This window comes from Medicago sativa, chromosome 4, assembly GCF_051527215.1.
Source record: "Medicago sativa cultivar Bolivia chromosome 4, Bolivia_mono, whole genome shotgun sequence".
NCBI classification, from domain to species: Eukaryota; Viridiplantae; Streptophyta; class Magnoliopsida; order Fabales; family Fabaceae; genus Medicago; species Medicago sativa.
Window position 1 is genome coordinate 9,182,346 of NC_140752.1, and position 26,849 is coordinate 9,209,194.

At 35.5% G+C, this 26,849-nt stretch overlaps 1 pseudogene; it reads right to left on the bottom strand.

Annotated features, from left to right (window-relative positions):
- Positions 1-969: 969 nt before the first annotated feature.
- Positions 970-16,528, bottom strand: LOC146926083 (uncharacterized; annotated as a pseudogene).
- Between the last annotated feature and the right edge of the window lie 10,321 nt (positions 16,529-26,849).

Here is a 26,849-nt window from a genome sequence, read left to right on the forward strand (position 1 = left end):
ATGACCTTAGCGATGGGAGCTTAATGCCCGACAGGTCCAAATATGACCTTAGTGAAGGAGGCTTAATGCCCTGGTGGTACCACATGCATGTTGAAGTTGTCTAAGTTGTTGTTGAAGTTGTCTAAGTTGTTGTTGAAGATGTTGTTGCATTGTAGACTCGTCATAACTTATCTTTGATGATGATTTAATGATGATGTTTGTTTAAGAAGTTGATTACGAACTTAATTATGAAGTTGTTTTCGATAAATGATATGCTTTGATAATGATACTTATGTGAAATACATGATGATGCTTATGATTATATTTGGTGTTAGATGTTGATGCTTATGATCATTATATGTGTTGATGTTTGTGATTAATATATGTGTTGATGGTTGTAATTAATATTTGATGATGTATGCTGATGTTTATGAATTAGTAATTGATGTTTATATGATGATGTTTACGTCTATAATTAAGATGATATAAGATGAAGTGTATAACTAGTGTAGAGGATTAATGATGCTAGTTAATGGAGTATAAGATATGTTAATGATGTTTAAGTTGTTGAATGTACTTTATATGATTTATATGCTTAATATTATTGTTGAAAAATCTCATTCCTCTGCTTGGAAATGTTGCTCTTCGTATGAGTAACTTACAGGTAACCAGGATTAGTTGCGGTCGTTAGTGGACTCCTCACAAGTGTGTCTTAGGTGCTCTGATACGTAACGGGATGGGATTATGTCTTCTATTTCTATTCCTTACGTATTACTTATGGATTTTTATGAATAAATGTTGAACAAGACTTATGAGATTTTATGTTGAGACCCTTGTGCCAAAGATTTATTTAAGTTGTTGAAATTATTCCGCTGCGAAGTTTAAAATAATATGATATTGGATTTTGAAGGATAAATATTTATTTATTCAGTTTATGTTTTTAGAAAAAGAATGTGACATTCCGTTTAAGTTGAATTACTCTGATTTTTATTATGAAATTTTTATGTTGGGAAAACGGGGTGTTACACGGCCCGGCCCGTTTAGGCCCGGCCCGGTCGGGCAATGGGCTTTTTAGGGCCGGGCTAAAAAGCCCGGTTCGAATATGGGCTGGAAAATTGGGGCCCGAGCCCGGCCCTGCACGGGCTCCCGGGCTAACGGGCCGGCCCTGGCCCGTATCTTTTTTTTTCTTTCTTTTTTTTCAAAAAATTTAAACTTAAGCTGTGTTGGCAGTTGGCTCTTATCATATGGCACAGGGATAATAATCATCAAGTAACATAACAGGAAAAGGGGCTACTTCACACATTAATGTTACATGAAAGAAGCAACACATAAAGGCCTCAAATAGGAGCTATGCAATTTGCCAACCTTCCAGCACAGTCACAGTCTCCATGTCCATGAATACACCACATTAATATTCTTGACCAAACACATTGGGATAGAAGCAATCAAACCACGTGTGCAGCTGCAGCTCCACGTATCTATTCTTCTGGGAATCTTCATACAATTCAAGCCTGGAAATAGAAATGCTTGACATTCATTTGGAAGAAGATATGCGCTGCAGAGATGACATCCAGCTACTTGAAGGTCCAATTTTACTGGCTTGCCCATGTCCAGTGTTGGAAGGTTCAGCAGACAAGGCAGGGTTTAAGGGCTTGCGGGATGCAAAAAAAAAATTGTATTTTTTGGCGGGCTTGCGGGCCGCCCGAGGCCCGACCGGGCTAGCCCTACCTGGCTCCGGGCGTTTTCGTGCTGGACTAAAAAGCCCTGAATCGATTCGGGCTCCAAATTTTCGGCCCAGGCCCTGCATTTAATTCGGGCTTTCGGGCCGGCCCGTAAGGCCCGGCCCGTTTTGACAGCTCTATTAATAATATTGAAAGTTAGTCCCACCCTTACCTGGTTATTGCAGAAATCGATAGCCTCCTCTTGTTCTTCTCTCTTTCTGACTTTTCTCCCTTTTCTCCAAAAGTGTTTCACGTAAAAACGTTTCCAACTTATGTTTGTCCTATTTATTTACCCTTATTACTCATCTCACCTCTAAACTTACTCTTTCCACATCGCAGCCCAACTTCTAATATTTTTATTTTATTTTTCATATCTTATTTTATTTAATAATAAAATAAGTCACCTAACGTAACAACTTCACAAAATCATATACTCCTCATAATTCATTTATAAATCATATAAATCACTCAAATCATAAATCATATAAGCATATATTTATAAATATATTTAAAACCTCGCTAAATTAATTAAATAATCAAGACGGGCGTTACAACTCTCCCCAACTTATAGAATTTTCATCCTCGAAAATTTACCTCAAGCAAACAACTCTGGATAAGACTCCAGCATCTTACTCTCTATCTCCCACGTCAAGCTTTCACCAGTCGTTCCACTCCAAACAACTCTCACTAGAGGTATCTCTTTGCCTCTCAACGTCTTCACCTTGCGATCATCAATCCTCAAAGGTAAAGTCTCCACCGTAAGGTTGTCTCTAACTTGTACATCATCACTCTGAATCACATGGGACGGGTCTGAAACATACTTCCTCAGCTGCGATACATGAAACACATCATGCAAATTCGATAAATGTGGTGGTAAACCCACTCGGTACGCCACCGTCCCGACTCTTTCCGATATCTGGTACGAACCAATAAACTTCGGAGTCAACTTCTTTGACTTCAATGCACGACCAACACCGATCGTCGGAGTAACTGTCAAGAACACATGGTCTCCCTCTTGAAACTCAAGGTCTTTCCTACGCTTATCATGGTAACTCTTTTGTCGACTCTGCGACGCTTTCATCTTTTCTTGAATCATTTTCACTTTCTCAGTAGTCTGCTGAACAATTTCTGGTCCTAAAGCCACACTTTCACCTGTTTCAAACCAACACAACGGAGTCCTACACCTCCGACCATACAAAGCCTCGAAAGGTGCCATTCCAATACTTGAATGATAACTGTTATTATAAGTGAACTCTATCAAAGGGAGATGACTATCCCAAGTTCCACCTTGCTCAAGTACACATACTCTCAACAAATCTTCGAGTGACTGAATCGTTCTTTCTGATTGACCATCTGTTTAGGGATGATAAGCTGAACTCAATCTCAATTTAAAGCCTAAAGCCTCTTGCAAACTCTTCCAGAATCTCGAAGTAAATCTTGGATCTCTATCTGACACAATGCTTGAAGGAACACCATGCAACTTCACAATGTCTCGAATATAAATTTCCGCCAACTGAGCTACAGGAAAACTAATATTGATCGGAATGAAGTGTGCCGACTTCGTCAATCTATCAACAATCACCCAAATAACGTCATTCCCTTTAGGAGTATTCGGCAAACTCGTCACAAAATCCATGGATATACTATCCCATTTCCATTCTGGTACATCTAACGGTGTCATCAATCCAGCAGGCTTATGATGCTCCACCTTCGACTTCTGACAAATTAAACAAGAATACACAAATTGTGCTACATCACGTTTCAATCCAGACCACCAAAACAACTTCTTTAAATCATGATACATCTTTGTAGCTCCCGGATGAATACTCAAGCTACTCCTATGACTCTCTTCAAGAATCATCTTCTTTATCTCATCATTGTCTGGAATACAAATCCTACCTCGAAACCTTAACACACCTTGATCATCGACCTTAAAGTCACCATCTTCAGTTTGATTACTAGCAACCAATAAGTCCACAAACTTAACATCAACTTTCTGCGCATCTCTAATACTTTTCAAGAAATCATTATCAATCTTCAGCATTCCTAGCTTAACACTTCGAGACGACATTTCACAAACTAAGCTCAAATCTCTAAACTGTTCAAGCAATTCAAACTCTTTAACCATCATAGCAGACATATGTAAAGTCTTTCTACTTAAGGCATCCGCAACAACATTTGCTTTACCCGGATGATAATTCAAACTAAAGTCATAATCCTTCAACAGTTCGAGCCACCTTCGCTGTCTCATATTCAATTCCTTCTGATCAAACAAACATTTCAAGCTCTTGTGATCACTAAACACCTCAAATCTCGAACCATACAAGTAATGTCTCCAAATCTTAAGCACAAATACAACTGCAGCTAATTCAAGATCATGAGTAGGATAGTTTCGTTCATGAATTCTCAACTGTCTTGATGCATAAGCAACCACCTTACCATCTTGCAGAAGTACACCACCTAAGCCCAACTTGGACGCATCACAATACACTACAAAAGGTTCATCAGGTTTCGGCAAGATCAAAATCGGAGCCGTCATCAAACGCTTCTTCAACTCATTAAAATTGTTCTCACAATGAACATCCCACACAAAGGTTTTACCTTTACACGTCAACTGCGTTAACGGAAGTGCTAACTTAGAAAATCCTTCAATAAAACTTCGGTAGTAACCTGCTAAACCCAAAAAGCTTCTAATCTCTGTAACTGACTTTGGAGTCTCCCATTGTGATACTGCTTCAACTTTAGACGGATCAACTGCAATACCACTACCAGAAATAACATGGCCAAGAAAACTTACTTCCTTCAACCAGAACTCGCACTTAGACAATTTAGCATACAACTTCTTTTCCTTCAGCACTTGCAAGACAATCTTCAAATGCTCAGCATGTTCTTCCTCTGTCTTAGAATAAATCAATATGTCATCGATGAACACAACTACGAAACAATCCAAAAATGCATGAAAAATGCGATTCATATACTCCATAAACACGCCAGGCGCATTACTAACACCAAAAGGCATCACCTTATATTCATAATGTCCATATCGCGTCCTAAAAGCCGTCTTCTGCATATCTTCATCTTTTACTTTAATCTGGTGATAACCGGACCTCAAGTCAATCTTGCTGAACACACGTGCACCCACTAGCTGATCCATCAAGTCATCAATTCTCGGAAGTGGATACCTATTCTTTATAGTTACTTTGTTCAACTGTCTATAGTTAATGCATAACCTCATACTACCATCCTTCTTCTTAACCAACAATACCGACGCTCCCCAAGGTGAAACACTCGGTCTTATAAACTTCTTATCAAGCAAATCCTCCAACTGTTTCTTCAACTCAGCCAACTCAGAAACTGACATACGATAAGGTGTCATAGACACAGGCTTCGTTCCCGGAACAAGATCAATAGAAAATTCAACTTCTCTCTCCGGTGGTACATCAGGAATTTCATCAGGAAAAACTTGAGGGAAATCGCACACCACTTGTAACTTATCGATCACTGCTTGATTCTCCAAAGATAAGGATGCCATCAAAGAAAACATTAAGATTCCATCGCGTTCTAACTGCTTCAGCTGCTTAGTAGACAAAAACTCTGCTCCACTTTCCTCTTCGGCAGAAGAGAAACACACTGATAGATGTTTGGCAAGTGCACCAAATACTATCGAAGTAGTAAAAATATCGATCCCACGAGGACTGTTTTTAACTTCAATAATTCAATTGCGTTATAGAAATAGGATGTATAAAATTTATTTTGTTTTGCCACTAGGCAGTAGATTTGGTTTGATTTTAATTAAATCAAGAAACAGAAAATAAAGATTTGTTAAGAAAATATGAGAGAAAGATGAGATCAGATCCGTCGAATCCTTTAAGTTCCCCTAATTGGTCTACTGCACCTATTTGTTATGAATCCTCTTTCTAATTTATGATGATTAACAAAATAGCCCTAATCAATCCCTTGAGTTAGGACCCTCTTCTTAAACTACAGCCCCTAATTCCTTAGGTGGTCTAATAATTCTTGAAGGTTTTACCGAACGTTAATCTATTATCACTAACAAACGATTATCTATTCCTAGACTAACCCTGTTTATTAGAACAATTCAATTAGGTCTAAGTTGAAAGCCATGGTCAGTGGTCATTCATTCTCACGAAATCAAGTTATATGTGATCAAGATATAAAAAGCATTAAGAACGATTGAATTGAATAAACTAGAATTGAATTCATAAACAAAATAGAGTTTCACAGCAACATGTGTCAATTAGGGTTACAAAGATTCATCTCGAATCTAATCTCTAAGAGATTTAGCTACTCATAATCGAGTTTACAAATAGCATAATCAATGAAATAATTAAAACATACATGAATTGGTAAAAGGTTGAAGAAATCGCTGAAGGAAAATCGAATAGAAGAATGGAGTAGAAGCAGCGGAAAATTTTCGATTTTCATTCCTTGGATCATTACGAAATTCAAACATGAATCAGTGATTCGATTGTTACCTTGAACTGTGGAATCTGAAAGCTGGAACTGGAAACTGGAATCTCGATCACAGCCAAGCAAGCAGCAAGCAGCAAAGCCTCTAGCAAGTCCACACGAACAGTGCTCCTCCAAAACTCGGTGCTAGCCAATGAATCGAAAGTGCAGAGAAGAAGGGTTGCTTCAAAACGTGTAACCAAAAACTTCAGCACCAGAGTTCTATTAATAGAACTTCTAGTGTGCTCTGCAAGTCATAAGTCACTATTGGGCTTCAGTAAGCCCAACAACGAGTTTAGTAATTTTGCTAACTAATTAGCGTTATTTACTAAACGCACCCCTTATATAAGTCATACTTATATATTTCTCTTTTGACTGTTCTTTGTGTGTGACCCTATAGGTTCTAGTCACGTTGGCAATAATATTAAATCTAATATTTAATATTATAAACAATGAGCGGTATCTAGCAACACATCATTGCTACCCAAGTGACAAGAATGTCAAGTGATCTGACGAAACCTTTCCATGATAATACTCATGTGTACACTTACTCCTTTGTCTCGATATCTTTATTGATCCCAAGGCATAGATATTGTCACCCTTGTATAGATCAATGTTTATATTCCTTGATTCCGAAATATACTGAATAACGAATAAGTCCAATATCTTATATTGACTTAGTTCGGCATGGCCATGCAGTTTTACAGTCATATTTCATCAAGAGGCCTAAAGATATATCTCCTGTTTATGAGGAGGGACAAATCCCATCTAGGACACTCATGTCCCTCAGCATGCTTCATCAAGTACCCATCAACCAACGTTATGGTTATCCTTTTACAGACAACGTTAGAATGGCAACAAAGCACTTGAGTCCACATCTAGGGATCATAGTGGTTTCAGGTCTAAGGGCGATATACACTATTATCATTGTGAGAATATCTTATGACAATTGCATAACTTACTATGTAGTATTCTCACGGCGGGTCAATCCAATATAAATATTACTCCTAATATTTATATCTATGTGAAGACTTGATAACTCTTTATCCATGATCTGTGAGATGTGATCATCAGTCTACCCACATAATAGTCTCTATGCTTTAATGATATCCCACTTCTCAATAAAGCTTGACTACGGATACTTTTAGAATAGTTTCCTTATGTTTAACGGGGTCTCACAATTAAGTTATACTTAATGTTCCATTAAACGGACTAACTATTCTAGGGACTTCATTATTTTGAAACAAAACAAAATCAATAAAGAAATGCCTTTTAATTTATATTTTCACAATATATATATTTATATCAATATCATGATACAAAGCCAAACCCAATCAATATTGATTGGATATTAGGGCTTACTCCAACAATCTCCCACTAGCACTAAAATCCAATCAAATATTAACTCAATATATATTGATCAAGTGTTAGCAACAAGCACACCCTGGGCATGATACTATTCTAGTAGATAAGGAATTCTTTCCTATGTTGGTAGGTTACACTTCTTTCAATTTCCACTTTCGATCTTCCATCGAAAAGAAATTGAAGTGTCAAAGTATACATTTGGATTATTGGTGAGATCAAGTATTCATTGCTCGCAAGATTAAACCAATTTCACCTCAGACGGGATCAATGGAATCCGCAACGCAAGAGACACATGGTTTCGCTCAGTTATGAGCTAAACAATCCAAGTCATATATATTTGACATCTGTAATAGAAACAACAACTATTTGAAGCTTGTACTTTTACAAATTTCATAGTTGATATCCAAGCATAGCATTTATTCCAAATTGCGATTTGGATATACTGTACACCGATATTAAAGTCAGCATCATTGTAACTTCTTTACAATGTTCCTTTAATCCGTGTTCAAGAAACAATCCTTAGTCCTTTAAGACATCCATGGATATTCTTGAAAGTATTCTAGTGTCGAACAGTACAATCAATTTTGGTACATATTGAAAATAATTTTCTAACCATGTGTCATATGTGTAGATAAATTGTTTTGGTGACTAGTATGTCATCCACATACTCCACCAAACTAATATCAATGCTCCCACTATTCTCCTTGTGTGCACAAGATTTTTATTAATCAAAGTTTTTCATAAAACTTCACTAATAAAACAAATAATTCAACTTCAAGAAGCTTGCTCCAATTCATACATGAATTTTGTAATATATATATACCTTTCTAGCATCCTTTGGATTAACGAAACCCTACATATATGTCAAATACATATACAAGGTCATTCTAATTAAAGAATGCAACATCGCTGTCCATCTCCTAGAATTTGGATTATACAATAATGACAAGTGGGATCGTTAGATTTAAGCATTATGATGATGTAATAGTTTCGTCATGATTTGCATCACGAGTTGCATGAAACCTTCTACAATCAATCACATCTTAAATGTATTCATAATACCATCCATGTCAGCTTTCTACAAGAAAACTCACATTCATCTCATGAGTCATACTCATTTGGATGATTTAACCAATATCCATATATGGTTTGTGTACATGGATTCTTTATAAGATCCCATGGCATTTAGCCATTTCTCAAAGTTCAGGCCATTTACGACCTTCTAGTAAGTTTGGGGCTCATCTACCATGAAAATCATAACACCTTTTTGAGCCATGACAAAATCATGTTACTCATTGTAGTGATATGACATATCAAACTCATCTAGATCTTGTGCTACTCAAACTGGTGATTTAACAACAACCCTTTGTTGAATTAGTTCATGTTCCATTCTTAAAGATACATGTATTTTGTGGTACTTGACTTAATTCAAGTTCTACAACACTTCTACTGGCTCCTGCAGAGACATACTCCTTTAATAGGAATACTCCAGATCTAGAGACAAACGACTATTGTCATGAAAGGTGATGTATAATCAGTATCCCTTAGTTTCCTTAGGGTACCTCCACAAATGTACATTCATTTAATTTGTAGTTTAGTTTATCTAATAAACCATATAACCTCAAATTATCATAAAGTCAAAAACTAGGTACTCTTACCTCCATATCTAATATGGTGTCTTTATGATTACTCTATTGGAACTTGTAGTGGGTGAAGAATAACTGTAATTTAATTTAACATCAAGAGTCAATGAGTTATAACCAAACTATTTTAGATCGATTCATGTCAAACATGAAGCGATATAAATAATAATTATACTCATTAATCAAGCATTTACCATCACGACTTACTCATATGGTCTTTATACTTTTCAAACCTATTTCTTTTACTTCATTGTTAAACTCTTTGAACAATTTCAAAGATTTCTTGAAACAATTTCAAAGATTTCTTGAATTGTGTCAAATACACTTTTCTCATATACTATTAATTAGTAATGTTAGATGAAATAAGAGAAATAAAATATCCAGCAAATATGTTTAGTGCTCCATATACATCTCATATGTATATCAACTCAAATAGATTATGTGTCCTTTTCACCTTTACCGGTATACTAATCTATTTTTAAAGGTGGAACTCACATCCTTCAAATGATATAAAACCAAATGAGTCCAATAGTCCATATCCATGGATTTTGGAAATGTGAATCACACTTGTTTGTACTAAACAGTGATGCCAATGATATACAAAAGGTTCAAATCTCATTTGATCCTTTTCTCATATGTTATAGACTAGCTTATCAAGATCATGGAACTCAAATCCATTACTTGATCAGCACATTGTATAGAAAACATTATTAGGACAATAGGACAATATTTGTCTATCATTCAACTACATAATCCTTCTCTTGTCAATACAAGATTTATGATTTAATGTTTCTATTTTATATGGAATTTAATAACAATTATTTGGTTCCATATCAAGTTAAGTTTAAGTCCAAGCATAAGCTCTTATAGTCAATGAAACAATTTGTTCCATTCCAGACGTAGGTGAACTTCACTTATAGTTAATGTTCTGCTTCTTTAAAACTCTCTATATTTCAACAAATATGAGATTAATCATCAAGTATCATATACTTATGATGAAGAAGTAGAAATTTAACTTTCTATAACTATATGGGTAAATAAGAAGTCTTACTTCTTTCTTATATTTTGACCCTTTCAAAACTACGAGCAATTTTTGTTTTTCAACTTTTGAAATAATTGCTTCCCCTTTTTGCAACCGTGTTTAACCTTTCAAAGGTAGAAAAACAGAATTTGAATTTTATTCTTATCCATGTACATCTACTTGATAGGTTTAAACTATTCATCTTATAACATTGAGGTTGAATGATCATATCATTCTCCATCGTCGTTACCACTATGAGATATCCTATATCTACTCATTTGACCCAATGCTTCTAATAAGCGTTGTTTTTCAAATATAGACATAGAAAGTTGCTAGGAAATAACTGCTCGAGAATATACAGTTTTTTCTCATTCTTAAGAACAATTCTTAATTTTGTACCAATTCAGAAACTCTTTTCTGAAAATTTTGTTCTTCATAAGAACTTTTAACAGTATAATAAAATTTATATGCTAAAGAAATTCTAAATACAGAAAATAAATAAAATAAATGTATCATGATTTAAAACATATTTAAATAGGTCTTTAATTAAATACGCTCCCACTATTTTACTCAAATCAAATGACCTTCAAAACACTTGATTCGGAAAATCCCGTTGGAAGATTTTCTAGTGGGTTGAAATCCATATTTCACCTTGCTTTAAGTCAACGGGGGCTGTACTCAAAACTCAGTTATTTAGGTAGGAACTCCTTCCAATTGTATCTCATACAACTTTCAAATCATTTGAGTGAATAACTCCTTACTCTAATCTATCATATAGATGTTCCCAAACATTGCTTCTAAATTTATTTTAATCTTATTAAAATTAATTTAGTTAAGTTAAACCCAAAAGAATAACACTTGGGTAAATTGGATTACCGCACCGCAACTTACTAGTATAGAAAGTGCACCTCGCGGAGGCGAAACCTACACATTTCGATATTAGTCTTGAAGGGTGTTAAACTTTTGGAAAGCATTAAACTTAATATTTTGAATTGAAGGATTTTTATTAAGTTTGATCTCACCTCACCACGGCTTATATATCATATATATTCGCACTCCAATCATAACATGCATAACGATTATACAATAATAAAAGTGACATGATTATGGCCATCCTAACGCTATGACTCTCTCAAGCCAATGAGAGAATCTAAACTAATCCTAGAAACGACCTTGCTTCTCCAAGCTTGACCTCCAGGACTATCCTAACGTCATGAGCCCTATTACTTCTTTGCATTCTATTTACATTACATATGAAAGAAACTCGTTTTACATACGAGGGAGTGGATGAGAAGAGAATATACAATAGAGATATAAGAGAGAGGCACGACACGCAGGCCGTATTTTAATATCCAAAAGAAATAAAATAAAAGGACTAGGGCCATAATCATTCAAATGATAATAATAACAAACACACTTTTATTATTATTAATTATACCTTATAATTAAATAAATTAAATTAAAATTTGACATATGATCACACTACGCAGATTAGCTGGGCGTTTAATTGAGTACCAAAATATATTATATTGAGTACAAAAATATATTATATTAAGTACAAAAATATCTCATATTATGTACCAAAATATATTTTATTGAGTACCAAAATATATTATATTATGTACCAAAATATATTTCAGATCAAGTACTAAAATATATTAGATTGCATACCAAAATATCTCAGATTGTGTTCCAAAATATTCTAGATTGCGTATTTTGCATCAACACTTGACACGTTTATGAACACCCAAATCGTTTCGGCAAATATTATGATCAAATCCAAAAGATCATATATGATATTGAAACTCTTTCAAATCATGATTCTTTTAAATTATAAACAAATCAAGTTAAAGTCATGCAAATCGATTAAATAATTTCAAAAGATCATATATGACATTGAAACTATTTCAAATCATGATTTTTTAAATTAACTATCAATTTAGGATTGTTTATTACCTTTCAAACAACTTTTGAAAAACAATCCAAAAGGTAGAATTTTTATTTAATTATATTAATATTGACACTCAATAATTATTATAATTAAATCTGCTTTATTTAGGCAATCAATTTGTTTCCAAAACAAATTACAGGGCTAAAATTAAGCAAATATTTTATTACCAAATTCAAAAATCATATCTGATATTGAAACTCTTTCAAAATCATGATCTTTTAAATTTACTACCTTTCTCCAATTAAATAAATTAATTAAACATAAATATTTTCAAGGATTGTTTGTTTAGCATGAACAACCGGATCTATGATGCTTCACCAGATTCGGATATTGAAGCTCACTCTCACGAATTGTTCAAATTCACAACAATCTCTTTGAAAACAATTGATCGAATGATACAACCATAATAATACAACGCTTGTATAGTTAGGTATCCTAATACAACAATCAAACATCAATAGTTTTAACAATTGTTTGTTCAGTATGGACAACCGGATCTTTGATGCTTCACCAGAATCGGTATTCGAAGCTCAATCTCACGAGTTGACTACAAATTCACAATCAATTATATAAAACCTATTGAACGAATGATATCATCAATATATCACATATAATGATGTTGTATTAAAATCATATATCACATATATGATATTGATCAATCAATTTTAATTAATATTTAAATTTAAATAATAAAATATTAACACATAATATTCTATTTTATTAACGGATTTGCATTCCAAATTAATTCCTTATAGAATATCAAAATATTAGCAAATCAAATATTTGCGAAAATATTATTATCTCTTAAAACAATTTTAAAAGATAATCTAATTTGATTTGTTTCCAATCATGTTCCCGTCGATATGTATAATCGATATGTCGATACTTCACCAGAAACGGTTTCTGAAACATCAAACAAATCGAAAAGCCATGCACAGAAAACATGATACGATGCCAATTTTAATTCTCTTTATTATTTAATTCCGATTCAAAATGTTTAATCATATTAAAACATAAAGCAGTAACAAAGCAATCCGATTCATGGTTTCGTAATTGGCTCTGATACCACTGAAGGAAAATCGAATAGAAGAATGGAGTAGAAGCAGCGGAAAATTTTCGATTTTCATTCCTTGGATCATTACGAAATTCAAACATGAATCAGTGATTCGATTGTTACCTTGAACTGTGGAATCTGAAAGCTGGAACTGGAAACTGGAATCTCGATCACAGCCAAGCAAGCAGCAAGCAGCAAAGCCTCTAGCAAGTCCACACGAACAGTGCTCCTCCAAAACTCGGTGCTAGCCAATGAATCGAAAGTGCAGAGAAGAAGGGTTGCTTCAAAACGTGTAACCAAAAACTTCAGCACCAGAGTTCTATTAATAGAACTTCTAGTGTGCTCTGCAAGTCATAAGTCACTATTGGGCTTCAGTAAGCCCAACAACGAGTTTAGTAATTTTGCTAACTAATTAGCGTTATTTACTAAACGCACCCCTTATATAAGTCATACTTATATATTTCTCTTTTGACTGTTCTTTGTGTGTGACCCTATAGGTTCTAGTCACGTTGGCAATAATATTAAATCTAATATTTAATATTATAAACAATGAGCGGTATCTAGCAACACATCATTGCTACCCAAGTGACAAGAATGTCAAGTGATCTGACGAAACCTTTCCATGATAATACTCATGTGTACACTTACTCCTTTGTCTCGATATCTTTATTGATCCCAAGGCATAGATATTGTCACCCTTGTATAGATCAATGTTTATATTCCTTGATTCCGAAATATACTGAATAACGAATAAGTCCAATATCTTATATTGACTTAGTTCGGCATGGCCATGCAGTTTTACAGTCATATTTCATCAAGAGGCCTAAAGATATATCTCCTGTTTATGAGGAGGGACAAATCCCATCTAGGACACTCATGTCCCTCAGCATGCTTCATCAAGTACCCATCAACCAACGTTATGGTTATCCTTTTACAGACAACGTTAGAATGGCAACAAAGCACTTGAGTCCACATCTAGGGATCATAGTGGTTTCAGGTCTAAGGGCGATATACACTATTATCATTGTGAGAATATCTTATGACAATTGCATAACTTACTATGCAGTATTCTCACGGCGGGTCAATCCAATATAAATATTACTCCTAATATTTATATCTATGTGAAGACTTGATAACTCTTTATCCATGATCTGTGAGATGTGATCATCAGTCTACCCACATAATAGTCTCTATGCTTTAATGATATCCCACTTCTCAATAAAGCTTGACTACGGATACTTTTAGAATAGTTTCCTTATGTTTAACGGGGTCTCACAATTAAGTTATACTTAATGTTCCATTAAACGGACTAACTATTCTAGGGACTTCATTATTTTGAAACAAAACAAAATCAATAAAGAAATGCCTTTTAATTTATATTTTCACAATATATATATTTATATCAATATCATGATACAAAGCCAAACCCAATCAATATTGATTGGATATTAGGGCTTACTCCAACAATCGCCCTTCTAGCCGTCTCCGATGTCTCAAAATCGCACTTTGCTCTCCAAAATCGTAACTCCTTTTCTTCTGGCTGAGTGCAGTATTTATAGAAGTCATGGGCCTGACCCGTCAAAATCGCGCCGCGCTATGTATATAGGCGTGCCGCGATTTCCCTCAAACAGGGAGGATGTAATTTTGCTTCAAAAATCGCAGCACGACTTGAAATTGGCGTGGCGCGATTTCCTTTGAACAGACTTCAATATTTAAGCTTTTTGCACTCCAGAACAGTATAAATTGCATGAGAACTCTATCAAAATGTCACAATAAGTCCTAAAAATTACGTAATGACAGCATGTCATCACACACCGACTTACTAAAACAATTAATGATAAGATGGTTGTACTCTAACCAGTTCATACCAAGAATCACATCCATTCCACTCAAAGGTAGACAAACTAAATTAATCTCAAAATTACGATCAAACATAGACAAGGGACAACGTAAACAAACGAGAGAAGTGGTCACCGAACCCTTAGCTGGAGTTTCGACAACCATTTCCCCACTCATATCAGACATAGCAAGGCCCAACTTAGAAGCACAATCAAAAGCAACAAAACAATGTGTAGCACCAGTATCAATAATAGCAACTAAAGGAGTATCATTAATATAACAAGTACCTTTGATCAAACGATCCTTATTCTCAGTCTGAGTACCAGTCAAAGCAAAAACCTTCCCTTTTGTCTGAGCCTTCTTCGGATTCGTGCATTGAGACCCAATATGGCCCTTTTCATTGTAGTTAAAACACACAATGTCTCCATGCTTACACTCTGCAAGTGTATGTCCTTTACTACCACAACGAAAGCACCTCTTAATATCCTTATTGCAAGCATTACTCTTATGGCCTTTCTTGCCACAAGCATAACAAACGATCTCAGCAGTAGCATCCTTCCTATTCGGCCTCCTCTCATCATTAGCCCTTCTCTTTCCTTTATCAGCAGGAGCAATGTAAGGCTTTGGGCGACTTTGCTGACCCTTGCCTCTCTTCTCACTCACAATCTTATAGTGAGCTTTGCTATCATCTTCATAGATTCTACATCTGCTCACCAACGCAGAAAAGTCACGGATCTGTTGGTAACCAATGGCTCGTTTAATATCAGCACGCAAACCCTTCTCAAACTTGATACACTTAGAAAACTCAGCATTGTCTCCAGTATAATGTGGATAGAATTGAGCCAGCTCCACAGACTTCGCTGCATACTCTGTCACCGACATGTTCCCTTGCTTCAGCTCAAGGAACTCGATCTCTTTTCTTCCACGAACATTTTCAGGAAAATATCTGTTTAGGAACTCTCTCCTAAACACAGCCCAAGTAATAACCTCATCTTCTTGCTCTAGGGTAGTTTGAGTGCTCATCCACCAGTCATCAGCTTCCTCGGCCAGCATGTGCGTACCAAAACACACCTTCTGATCATCAGTACATTGCATAACTCTGAAAACTCTTTCAATCTCTTTGAGCCACGTCTGTGCTCCATTAGGGTCGTACCTTCCTTTGAAAGTAGGAGGATGATTCCTCAGAAAGGCCTCCAACATTCTCACTTCAGCATTAACACCAGCACCAACATTTTGTTGTTGTCCTATAGCTTGGGCCACAGCTTCCAATGCAGCAGCCACCGTAGCATCGTTTCTTCCAGCCATTCTAGTTCTCTTATAATAGATAAAATTTGCAGCATCCATGTCTCTTCTCTGCACAACACACAACAATTGGAATAACATAATAATGGTATTCCAACTGCTACAAGACACAACTCGACTCACTACTTGGCCGGACGGACCAACCTGCTCTGATACCAATTGTAACACCCCTTTTCCCAACATAAAAAAATTTCGTTTAAAATTAGAGTATTTAATTCATAAACGGAATGTCACGTACTACTTAAAATCTTAAAACAAATAATAATAATTATCCTTCAAAATTCAACATCAAAAAATCCGAAACTACGCAGCGGAAATAGTTCAACATGATCAAAGTCTTGGCACCCATGCCTTATTAAAAAATTTCATAATTTAGTTCGATACTTAATCATAAAAAGGTTCATCAAAGACATGTAAGGAATAGAAGTAAAAGTAGGTTCCCATCCCGTTACATATCAGAGCCCCTAGACACAATGTGAGGAGTCTACTCACGAACACAGCTAGTCCTGGTTACCTGCGCGTTACCAACGTAAGAGCAACATTACAACAGAAGGGGTGAGATTTCACAGTCAATAAATTAAGCATATAATTCATTAAAATGCATTTAACAATATAAAACATATTTAACATTTATCACTTAGCATGTTATCATTTCATAATCAAATACCATCATCAAATATCATCATTAAATATCATCATTAAATCATAATCATCTTAACACTTGACTCGACGACACGACTCAACTTGACCATGCAACTCTTAACAACTTAACAACTTAACAACTTAAACCATCGTGAAACTTCATGATATGCAAATGCATGTGGTACCATTCAACAACATAAATGAGCGTAATTAGGCTCTTCAACATGTGAGCATAAAGCTGCCGGGCTTAAAGCCCCCAACGTAGTTTGAGCATAAAGCTGCCGGGCCTAAAGCCCCCAACGTAGTTTGAGCACAAGGCTGCCGGGCCTAAAGCCCCCAACTTTAATGAGTATGCAATGGACTCAATCTTCCTACAACTTAGACAACAACGTGAACATCTTATACAACTCCATTAAAATGGATAACTTCTTAAATCATGACAACTTAGACCGACTCATGCAATTTCAAGACATTAACAGTCAACAGCAGTAAACAGCAGCAAGATACAGCATATAACAGTGCTTGAATGCATTAACATCATTTAAGGAATGAATTACATAAACATAATTATCATAAAACATCATACTATCACTCATGCAACCTTACTAACAATCTCAGTCATCTAAACAGGCTTCTGGACATTTCTAGAAAGGTCCTAATAACTCTCATTCTTACTTCTAAGATCAACTCATAACTACACGTGCGAAAGGATCGCATGGAACAACAATTTGGGCAATTAACAGGGTTACTCGCAACGGCGAGTACATAGCTCGCAATGGCGAGCAACTGACTTGCTCGTAGTGGCAAAGGTTATTGCTTGCAATGGCGAGTGGTGACTTGCTCGCAATGGTGAGCGATTCTGCTCGCAGTGGCGAGCGGTCTGGGTTAGCTCGCAGTTGCAAGTGCTCTAGCTCGCAATTGCGAGCGATGACAGTTTAGGCTCAGGCAGAAACCTAAAAACTTCAACTTTTCATTTCTCTTCATGATTCTAACACCAAAACAGCATCTAATTAACACCCTAATGAATATCTAAGGTCTGTACACTAATTTTGCATCAACCTAACATCTTTTCATGGTTTAATCATCAAATCGGTCATTTAACCCTAATCCCAATTCTCACCAAAACTCAACCTAATCATGTTAAATTCATTCCTCAGAACCATACCCTTAATAATATTGAAAGTTAGTCCCACCCTTACCTGGTTATTGCAGAAATCGATAGCCTCCTCTTGTTCTTCTCTCTTTCTGACTTTTCTCCCTTTTCTCCAAAAGTGTTTCACGTAAAAACGTTTCCAACTTATGTTTGTCCTATTTATTTACCCTTATTACTCATCTCACCTCTAAACTTACTCTTTCCACATCGCAGCCCAACTTCTAATATTTTTATTTTATTTTTCATATCTTATTTTATTTAATAATAAAAATAAGTCACCCAACGTAACAACTTCACAAAATCATATACTCCTCATAATTCATTTATAAATCATATAAATCACTCAAATCATAAATCATATAAGCATATATTTAAAAATATATTTAAAACATCGCTAAATTAATTAAATAATCAAGACGGGCGTTATAGTACGTTTCACAAGGGTTAAGACTTAATAGTGATTTTAACCCCTTTTGCGTAACCGTTACCACACAATAGTTTTTCAATGTATCAAAATTTTAAAATAATATCTAATTCTCTAAAAAAAGAAAAATCTCCAATTGTGCATTCACTTAATCGAATTAGTCATCATGTTAAAACATTTCGTTAATAATATCATATCAGTCTTTCAATATAATTATTTACTGTCATATCAATGTATATATGTGGTTGATTATTGTCAGATCAGTTCCTAAACGAAAAGAGTTATTGTCGGCATTGAAAGATTGTTTTAACATCAGTGGCTCTTTTGACTAACGGGGTGTACAATCCCTGAATATTTTAGAATTTCGATACATTGTGAAACTATTGTGTGGTAACTCGTTACACATTCAGATACCAAAATGGTTATCACCCCATTTCACAAATAAGGATTTTTTTTGGATTAAATATATTTTTGAATATAATTATTTAATCTTAAATTTGATTTTATAAATATTAAGAATTTAATTAATAAATTTTGTCAATGTATATCTATTTTACAATGTGTTGTCATATCAATGTATATCTAATTTTTGAGCTATTTTAGAGTAAGTAGGTAGTTGAATGTATTTTAGTTATGTTTTGTAAGGAATTCGTCCAAAAATCATGAAAAGACAGAAATAGGAAAATGAACTTCAAATAATGGAAATCACCTAAACCAGACAACTTTAATTGTGACCATACTATTTTTTTTTACAAGTTTACCCTTAGTGATTCTTGGAGCATAGTCGAAGTTTTGGTGAGAAGAAATCGAGCCATGAGTGAAGAAAATTGATGGAGTCAGACACTACATAACTCGTGATGCATGCCACAAGCCACGCGTTCCAGATTCATAATGAAATAAGAAGAATCAGCCATTGCCTATCTCGCATCGCGACCTATGAGCTCTGCGTCACAATATGTGAAGAAAAGTCAAGATGTTGGCATTCTGTTTTGCTTGCGTCGCGGACAAACTTTTTCTAATTTAAAAAAAAACACGCACCTATATAAGGCAAGCACATAGGTCAATGGAAAATACCTTTTGACAAGCAGGCGAAGGTAGAAACACGATTTTGGCATACTAGGAGCGACCAGGGCAATTCGGAATCCAAGGAATCTTCAAGCAACGATCCTTTACTTATGCATTCTTATTTATATTCATTACTCCCTCCGTCCCGCAATAGATGACCCGTTTGAAAATTTGTAATTTTGACTTAACTTACTTTGACCATAGTTTTCTACTGATATACAAAGATAAATAATATCATATAAGAAGTCGTTAGATTCGTCTCGATGAGTACTTTCAAAATATCAAATTTTCATAATTTTTTCTAACATATTATTCAAGATATTTAAGCTCAAAATTATGCATTGACATACGTAATAGGGTCAACTGTGTCATGTATTATGGGACGGAGGGAGTAGTTTATATTTAGGAACCACGAGTAGCTACTTCTCTCTAGGTTATGTCACGAAAGAGGAACTTCCATGTAACAGTGTGATCATGTATCTTTAAATTATCCTATAACTTTAGCTGATTGCTTTGGTATTTTATTCGGCTTAATTTATATTTAATGTTTTTTTTATGAGTTTACGAATGTTCGTAAGTGTAGGTCTCAATCATTACTAACGTTAACTTTGGGGCTTGACCTAATTTAACTGTTCAATAATGATTTGTGTACTTATTTCGTGTTCTTAAACCTTCAAGGGTTATGGGCTAACCTAATACATCATGGAGTAATAATAATTGAAAAATGTCAGTGACCAAGACATTATTGACTTGACTATTTTGTTCAAATATCTTAAAAACAAGTAATCAGTTCAAGTTGTATTCATAGTTCGTGTAACACCCCTACTTTATTTTTTTTATTAATTTAATGAAGTATACTAGGTGAAATTTTGGTTTGAATATTATGTGATGTAGATAAAATTTAATTATGGTGAGGATTGAAAAATATTAAGACTGTTGGAAAATGACTCAAAAATGATGCATCCTGGAACTGTCAAAATCGGCGCCCGAACACTGTGCAATCGGGGCCCGATTTTGAGCTAATTCTGAAGGCCTGTGATACTGTAAAAATCGGCGCCCGAATGGTATAAATCGGGGCCCGATTTGTTGCGCTGCAGAAGTTAAAAAAACGGTTTTTTCATGGGCCGGTTCTGTTCCGTTTGGTTTTTCGAGGGATGCTTTCCACTATAAATATAAACCTTGTATCAGATGATTATGTGGTGTAGAAAAACAAGGTTTAGAAGCCAACAAACAAACTAGGGTTTATAGAGAAATTCTCTTGGCAACAACACTAGGGTTGGGATTGTTTTTGATTCACCTTGAACAAAGCACTATTAGGATTGAGTCTCTTGGTCACGGAAAGAGGCTGGGACTGAGGGTAGAGTTAGGTTTGAAGACTAATTATTGTAACCTTCAAAATCTCTTTGTAAAGAAACTCATATCATTATAGTGGAACGGAGAGCTGCTCTCTCCCCCAGAGTAGGTCATCATTAGACCGAACTGGGTAAACAGATTCTTGTGTTCTTCTTCTTCTTCCTTTATCTCTTGCTGTTTATTTTTGTTTGAATTATTTTTTGCCATCCGCTTCAATTGATTGCTTGGTATTAATTTGCTCCACGCATCAGTTTTATTATTGGTGTGGTTTTCACAACGAATTCACAACAAAGACAGTTTAAATAAAATAAAACATAGAGTCCGGACACGATGTGAAGAGTTGGAGGTGTAAGAAATAAGTTTTTAATAAGTGGGGGAGGGAAGAAGTAAAATAATAGTGGCTATTGGTGGAAAAGGTTGTGGCTAGTGTGAATATAAATAGAACTTTAGGAGTTAGAATAGTCAGTTTTAATTTACTGAACGTGAAAAGAGAAGAAGAGAGGAGCAGAGGAAGAGAAACCCTAGTGCGACAGGTCAAGCAAAACAAACCAGATTTTCAAAGGAATTGAGGTAAGGGGGAGAATCTCTTCATCTCTAGGGTTTATAATTTTATTGTGGGGCTGTAGAGATTTATGAGTATGAATGTTGAATTAAGCGTAATGATATTGTTGATGAGGCTATAATTAGAATTAGGTTGTGAAGCAAGATTAGAATTGAGAGAGACAGCATAAGGCTAATTGAACACGAGAGTTAGCAGTAATAATATGCACAGTCGGTTAGATTAAAGTGTAGAGATAGCAGTAGCATGTGAGCCTCAATTGTAGGATCCTTTGATTTTTGATCACCGAATAAATATATTTAGAAGAATGCACTGAATTGAGATGGTATATGCACAGTATGAATAAAGTTGGGTTATTTCATTGATTTTATGCATAAAGGCTTGTGTATATATATTTGCGATTCCTAATTCATTACTTGTAGGATGTTGTGGGTTTTTGTTAGTGCATTTATAGTAAGAGAGAAAAGAGTGCAATGGCGATAATTGTTTGGCATTAGTATAGACATCTCAGGTTTATAATTTGGCTTTTAATTCCTTATATTCTAGCCTATTCCAATACATGAATTGATATAATTTTCATGAGCTTGGCATCCATAAAAAAATGACGTGTAGAAATTAGAAGCAATTAACTATGATAAAAAAAAAAAAAAGACCTAGTTACCCAACACATCTAAGTTCACTGAACCGCAAAACAGTCCACACACAGTACAGAAAAATAAAAATAGGTTCAGCACCTATCAAATAACCACAATTGACAGAAAGATTAGAACTAGGCACTTGATGTAAAATGATAATTATATTATGGGTTAGGATTAGAATTAAATTAATGTTGTACGAGAGAAAGGGAGACATGATGATATATTTATGTAAAATATAATGATTGTAACACCCATACTAGACGTATCTAGAAAGTCTAGCACGTGCGTTAAGTTTAGTACTGGATACATTAAAAATTTACAACATAAAAAAAAACTTCGAATGAATTTATATACAACAAAACGTGTTCGTACAATATCAATACATCATATCTTATCTTATTTAAAAATAAATACATCCTTGAGATCCATATTCTTCATGCTTCGGGTACGAACGAGCTCTTGCTGAAAAATCCATCCGGCTACTACCTTAACGTCCAACCTCATATCTGAAACAAATAAGGATTGGGATGAGACATAATGTCTCAGTGAGTTCCCCTAATTCCTAGGCTATCGGTAACCTCAGGGGAAACCTACGGTCACCACGTGTCTACAATACAACCTGACGGTTGATTATACGTGTGTGGGGACTTACATACTAGACGGTAGTGCATACTAGAGCCGTCATAGTCTTATCTCACTTGTTTTAGGCTTCACTTCCTATACGTGTCATGGCGGCCGAGGGGGAATCTAGGACCGCATTGCCAAGAATACGCTTTACGTATCGAGGCCTAAACATAACATATCATGACACTAATCTAAACCGAACGATTAGGGGAATCCTAAGATCGTCTTCGGTACATCATTCTTTACTTGTTCTATTCCATGCCTTGTACTTGTCTATGGCATCTAATGCTCTTGTTCTTGAACTTATTCATGCATGGAATCATTCTTGCATATCATAACATAATCATAACATAAACTACATGATCGTACGTAAGTTCATTCATTATGTTAGCGTTGAACAAACAGTTATTATCTTGGTTCATTTTACGGATAGTCCCGGGTGGAGTAACCCCGAGAACAATCCCATACATGACCGATGTACGTACATCGGACTCCCTCGGTGTCGTGCGGGTCCCTTGCGGCTTGAACCGTTCCCCTTAGGTCGAGAACCTCCTGTATCCCCCTGACATGGATAACAAGAGACATGAGCACCGCCATGCGGTTATAATCTTAGTCTTATCATCGTGAAAGATTAAACCTATTCATGCATACATGTTTACCTCGGAACCTTAATCGATCAGATTAGTGGTAAATTCATACTTGCTCATGCTTGTACATACCTAAACATGGTGGAGAGATTTAACCAATCAAACCACAACTTAACATACTTGAAATCTTATATTTAATCATGTGCGAAGATAATATGCTTCGCGTCTTATCATCTAGGAATTCTTGCTAACTAGCTAGTTCTCGACGACTATGTCGAGGCTCTAGTTTTCCCTTGCTTAATGAATAACTTACTACTCGATTCGTGACATGTTTCTCTCGTATGCCATGCCTTACTAACATGCTTAATACTTGCTTCACATCATAAGAATCACGCTTTCTTTGATCATCATTTAGGACCTTGGTTTGAGGGGTTTACTTTTATAAAAGACTGCATAAGAAAACCCGGAACGAAAATATCGAATCTGCCTGAAACGAGCAAGCAGCACCAAATGACACTACTTGCTCGCCTAGGCAAGTAACATTGCTGGGGAGGCGAGCAACTGCTCGCCATGGCGAGTAGGAGGCGAGCAGAACCCCCTGTTCGGCCTTCTAGCTCGCTGTGGCGAGTATTAGCTCGTCGTGGCGAGTAGTGACAGTCCAGAACCCCTAAAAATGGTATTTTTGACCCATAAACCTCAAACCAAGTGTCTCTAAGTGTTTAGGAACATATTTGATCATAGGAAACTTGTAAAACATTCATTTGGTAAGTATAAACATGTTTAGTATGCATTGGCAAGAAAAGGGCAACTAACATATACTTGAAAAACCCTAAAACTTCATGATAATCATAATAATCTAACATGGTATATTCATAATCCCAAAGGGTAGGAAAACTAGCTATGGAACTCACCTAATACAAGCTTCTCATGGCAGCTCCAAGTTCCATGCTCAAACAACCAAAACCCTAGCTTCCAATCCACTTGCTTTCTTCTCATTTTCTTGTATTCCAAGCATCTTGTTCCTTGCTTAATCATGAAGAAACCACACTTGAATCAACAATGAAACCATAGCATAAACAAACCCTAGCCTCATGAAATTCTTTCTTTAAGGAGAAGTGGTAGAATCATCTCAAACCAAACTTCATATTGCTTCCTTGTTCTTGTTTAAACCATGTCATGTACAAACTCAAGCTTCCAACATAATCTTCACTCAACACCCAAAAACCCTAACTTTGAATCCATCTCTTGAGAGGAGGAAAAGAGAAATCAAACAAAACCCAAACTTCTTTAAGCTTAATAGATCATAAAGGAACAAAGTCTAGAAGCTTACCATGGAGGGAAGAAGATTTTGCAAGATTTGGTGGAGAGGAGAGGAAGGCCGATGGGAGAAGAAGAAAAAGAGAGAAGGAAGACTTGGTCAACTCTTGGAGAGAGAAAGGGAAAAGATTATGAGATATTTGTGCCCACAACCAAATAAATATCCCTTCACGCGCAATTACCAAATTGCCCTTGCCTTAAACGTGTTAAATCTGACACTGATACTTAATCCGTAATAAGTTGACATCTCACAAAATATTTCCCATTACGCTTACTTTTCTTAAACTTTAATTCTCTGGCACGATCGATTGGTAATATACCGATACTGACAGGCGGGATATTAGATTCTACCCCCTTAAAAAATTTTGTCCTCGAAATTTAGAGATCGACTACCAATCATCATGACAAAAACTTATCATCTTTGGTCTAAGCCGTACATATTCGAAACACGGATTCTCAAGAAGTTCATTGTTGCTTGTTTTTCGTCTTGTTTCTTAATTCAGACACATAAGCATATAGCTTTCTTGATCTTAATATCACTCAAAATTTAGAGTTAACTTGTTACCTCACAATTTGGAACTTACCTTGCTACACATAGACTTATTGTCTCGGTCTCGTATCTTTCCCGCTTAACATGAACTATTCATAAAGGTATCTTATCATAAACATGAACACTCAGGATTTGTCTCTTAACTGGAATCCTACCGGAAACCAGGTTCGCCCTGCAGTGCTTACTTGCAACATTAAAACATCTTTTCATGCATACATATTCTTGTCGGGTAAATATACTTCATACATCAATTTACTTACTATACTTTGAGACACATGCCTATTTCTTGCATTACTCATATAAACGATTCCACGAATCTCTTATCTCCTTTCAGAGCCTTAGGAAATCTTCCGTTTTCATTGTAATCTCATTGCATCTTATCACACCCGAACTAAAGGGTAACTCATAACTTGACATGAAGATATGAAATCAACAATGCCGATTCATCTGACAACTTAATAACCAACATTGTAGTTCACATGCTCTTGAAACTTCCTAGTAAATCCACTTGCACGTACATTAAACACTCTTAACACAATTCCGTGTATCCTGTATAATATTGGCTTCATACGAACATTGTCGTTTCCATATCATGTGCATACTTTCAGGTGCCGCTTCTTGTTAAATGATAACGATACGTGTTCCACCATCTTGCTCTAAAATTTTTTTCTAAACTTTGGTATACGGGTTCTTGGAACGAATAAACATATGGCTAAAAAAAATTATCATTTCAAAACTGAGTCTATAACGATACTACAGAACCACAGGACGAGTCTTTATATTTTGAAAAGATTTTGCAACTCGCCTCAAACTTGTCCACAACAAGTTGGTCCTGAAGTTTGTACGTCTTAAGTGAATTTACTTGTTTACGACGTACCTTCTCAGTTTTGACAATGAGTATGTTCATGTTTTAAAATAAGCATCGTTTCCAAGTTCCTTAATACCAATCTTAGCTTTAAAAGTTATAAAATCATGGCTTGGCATGTCTTATCAAGTATCGTTTTCACTCGACAAGTATTGCATATGAAAGTATGATTCTTATAGCACAAAACTCAAGAGTCGCATCTTCCTACATGATAACATGCTTAAACTTTGAAGATGGATTCTTACCTTCTTAACTGATATACATACCTCATACACATATTAATACATGACATAAACCAAGAAGATCCTTGATCCACCTGACATTAACTTATTTCTCTTATCTAGGGACATTGAACTTGAATCTTCAAATAATCATAATCGGATATTACTTGAGCGTTAATACCTTTTTTCCGGAAACCGGTCATCATTCTTGATGCTTTGATACTTTACTTGAGTTACGAAAGGCAACATTCTGAATCTTACATGTTTCCCATTATCATCCTTCATGCATCCTGACCAATTCAAATCTGGCAACTCTTGTCTTTTTCATTTTACTTAGGTGGAAACACATGCTTAAAACTTTTACCTTAGTCAACGTTGTCTATATGGACATCCATACTTACTTATCACATCGAGAACTCCTCGCTTGTCTTATGATGCTTCTTGCTAAACTTGTGTTACCAACCGAACATTCTTTCATACTAAACCTCCATATTTCATGATTAACA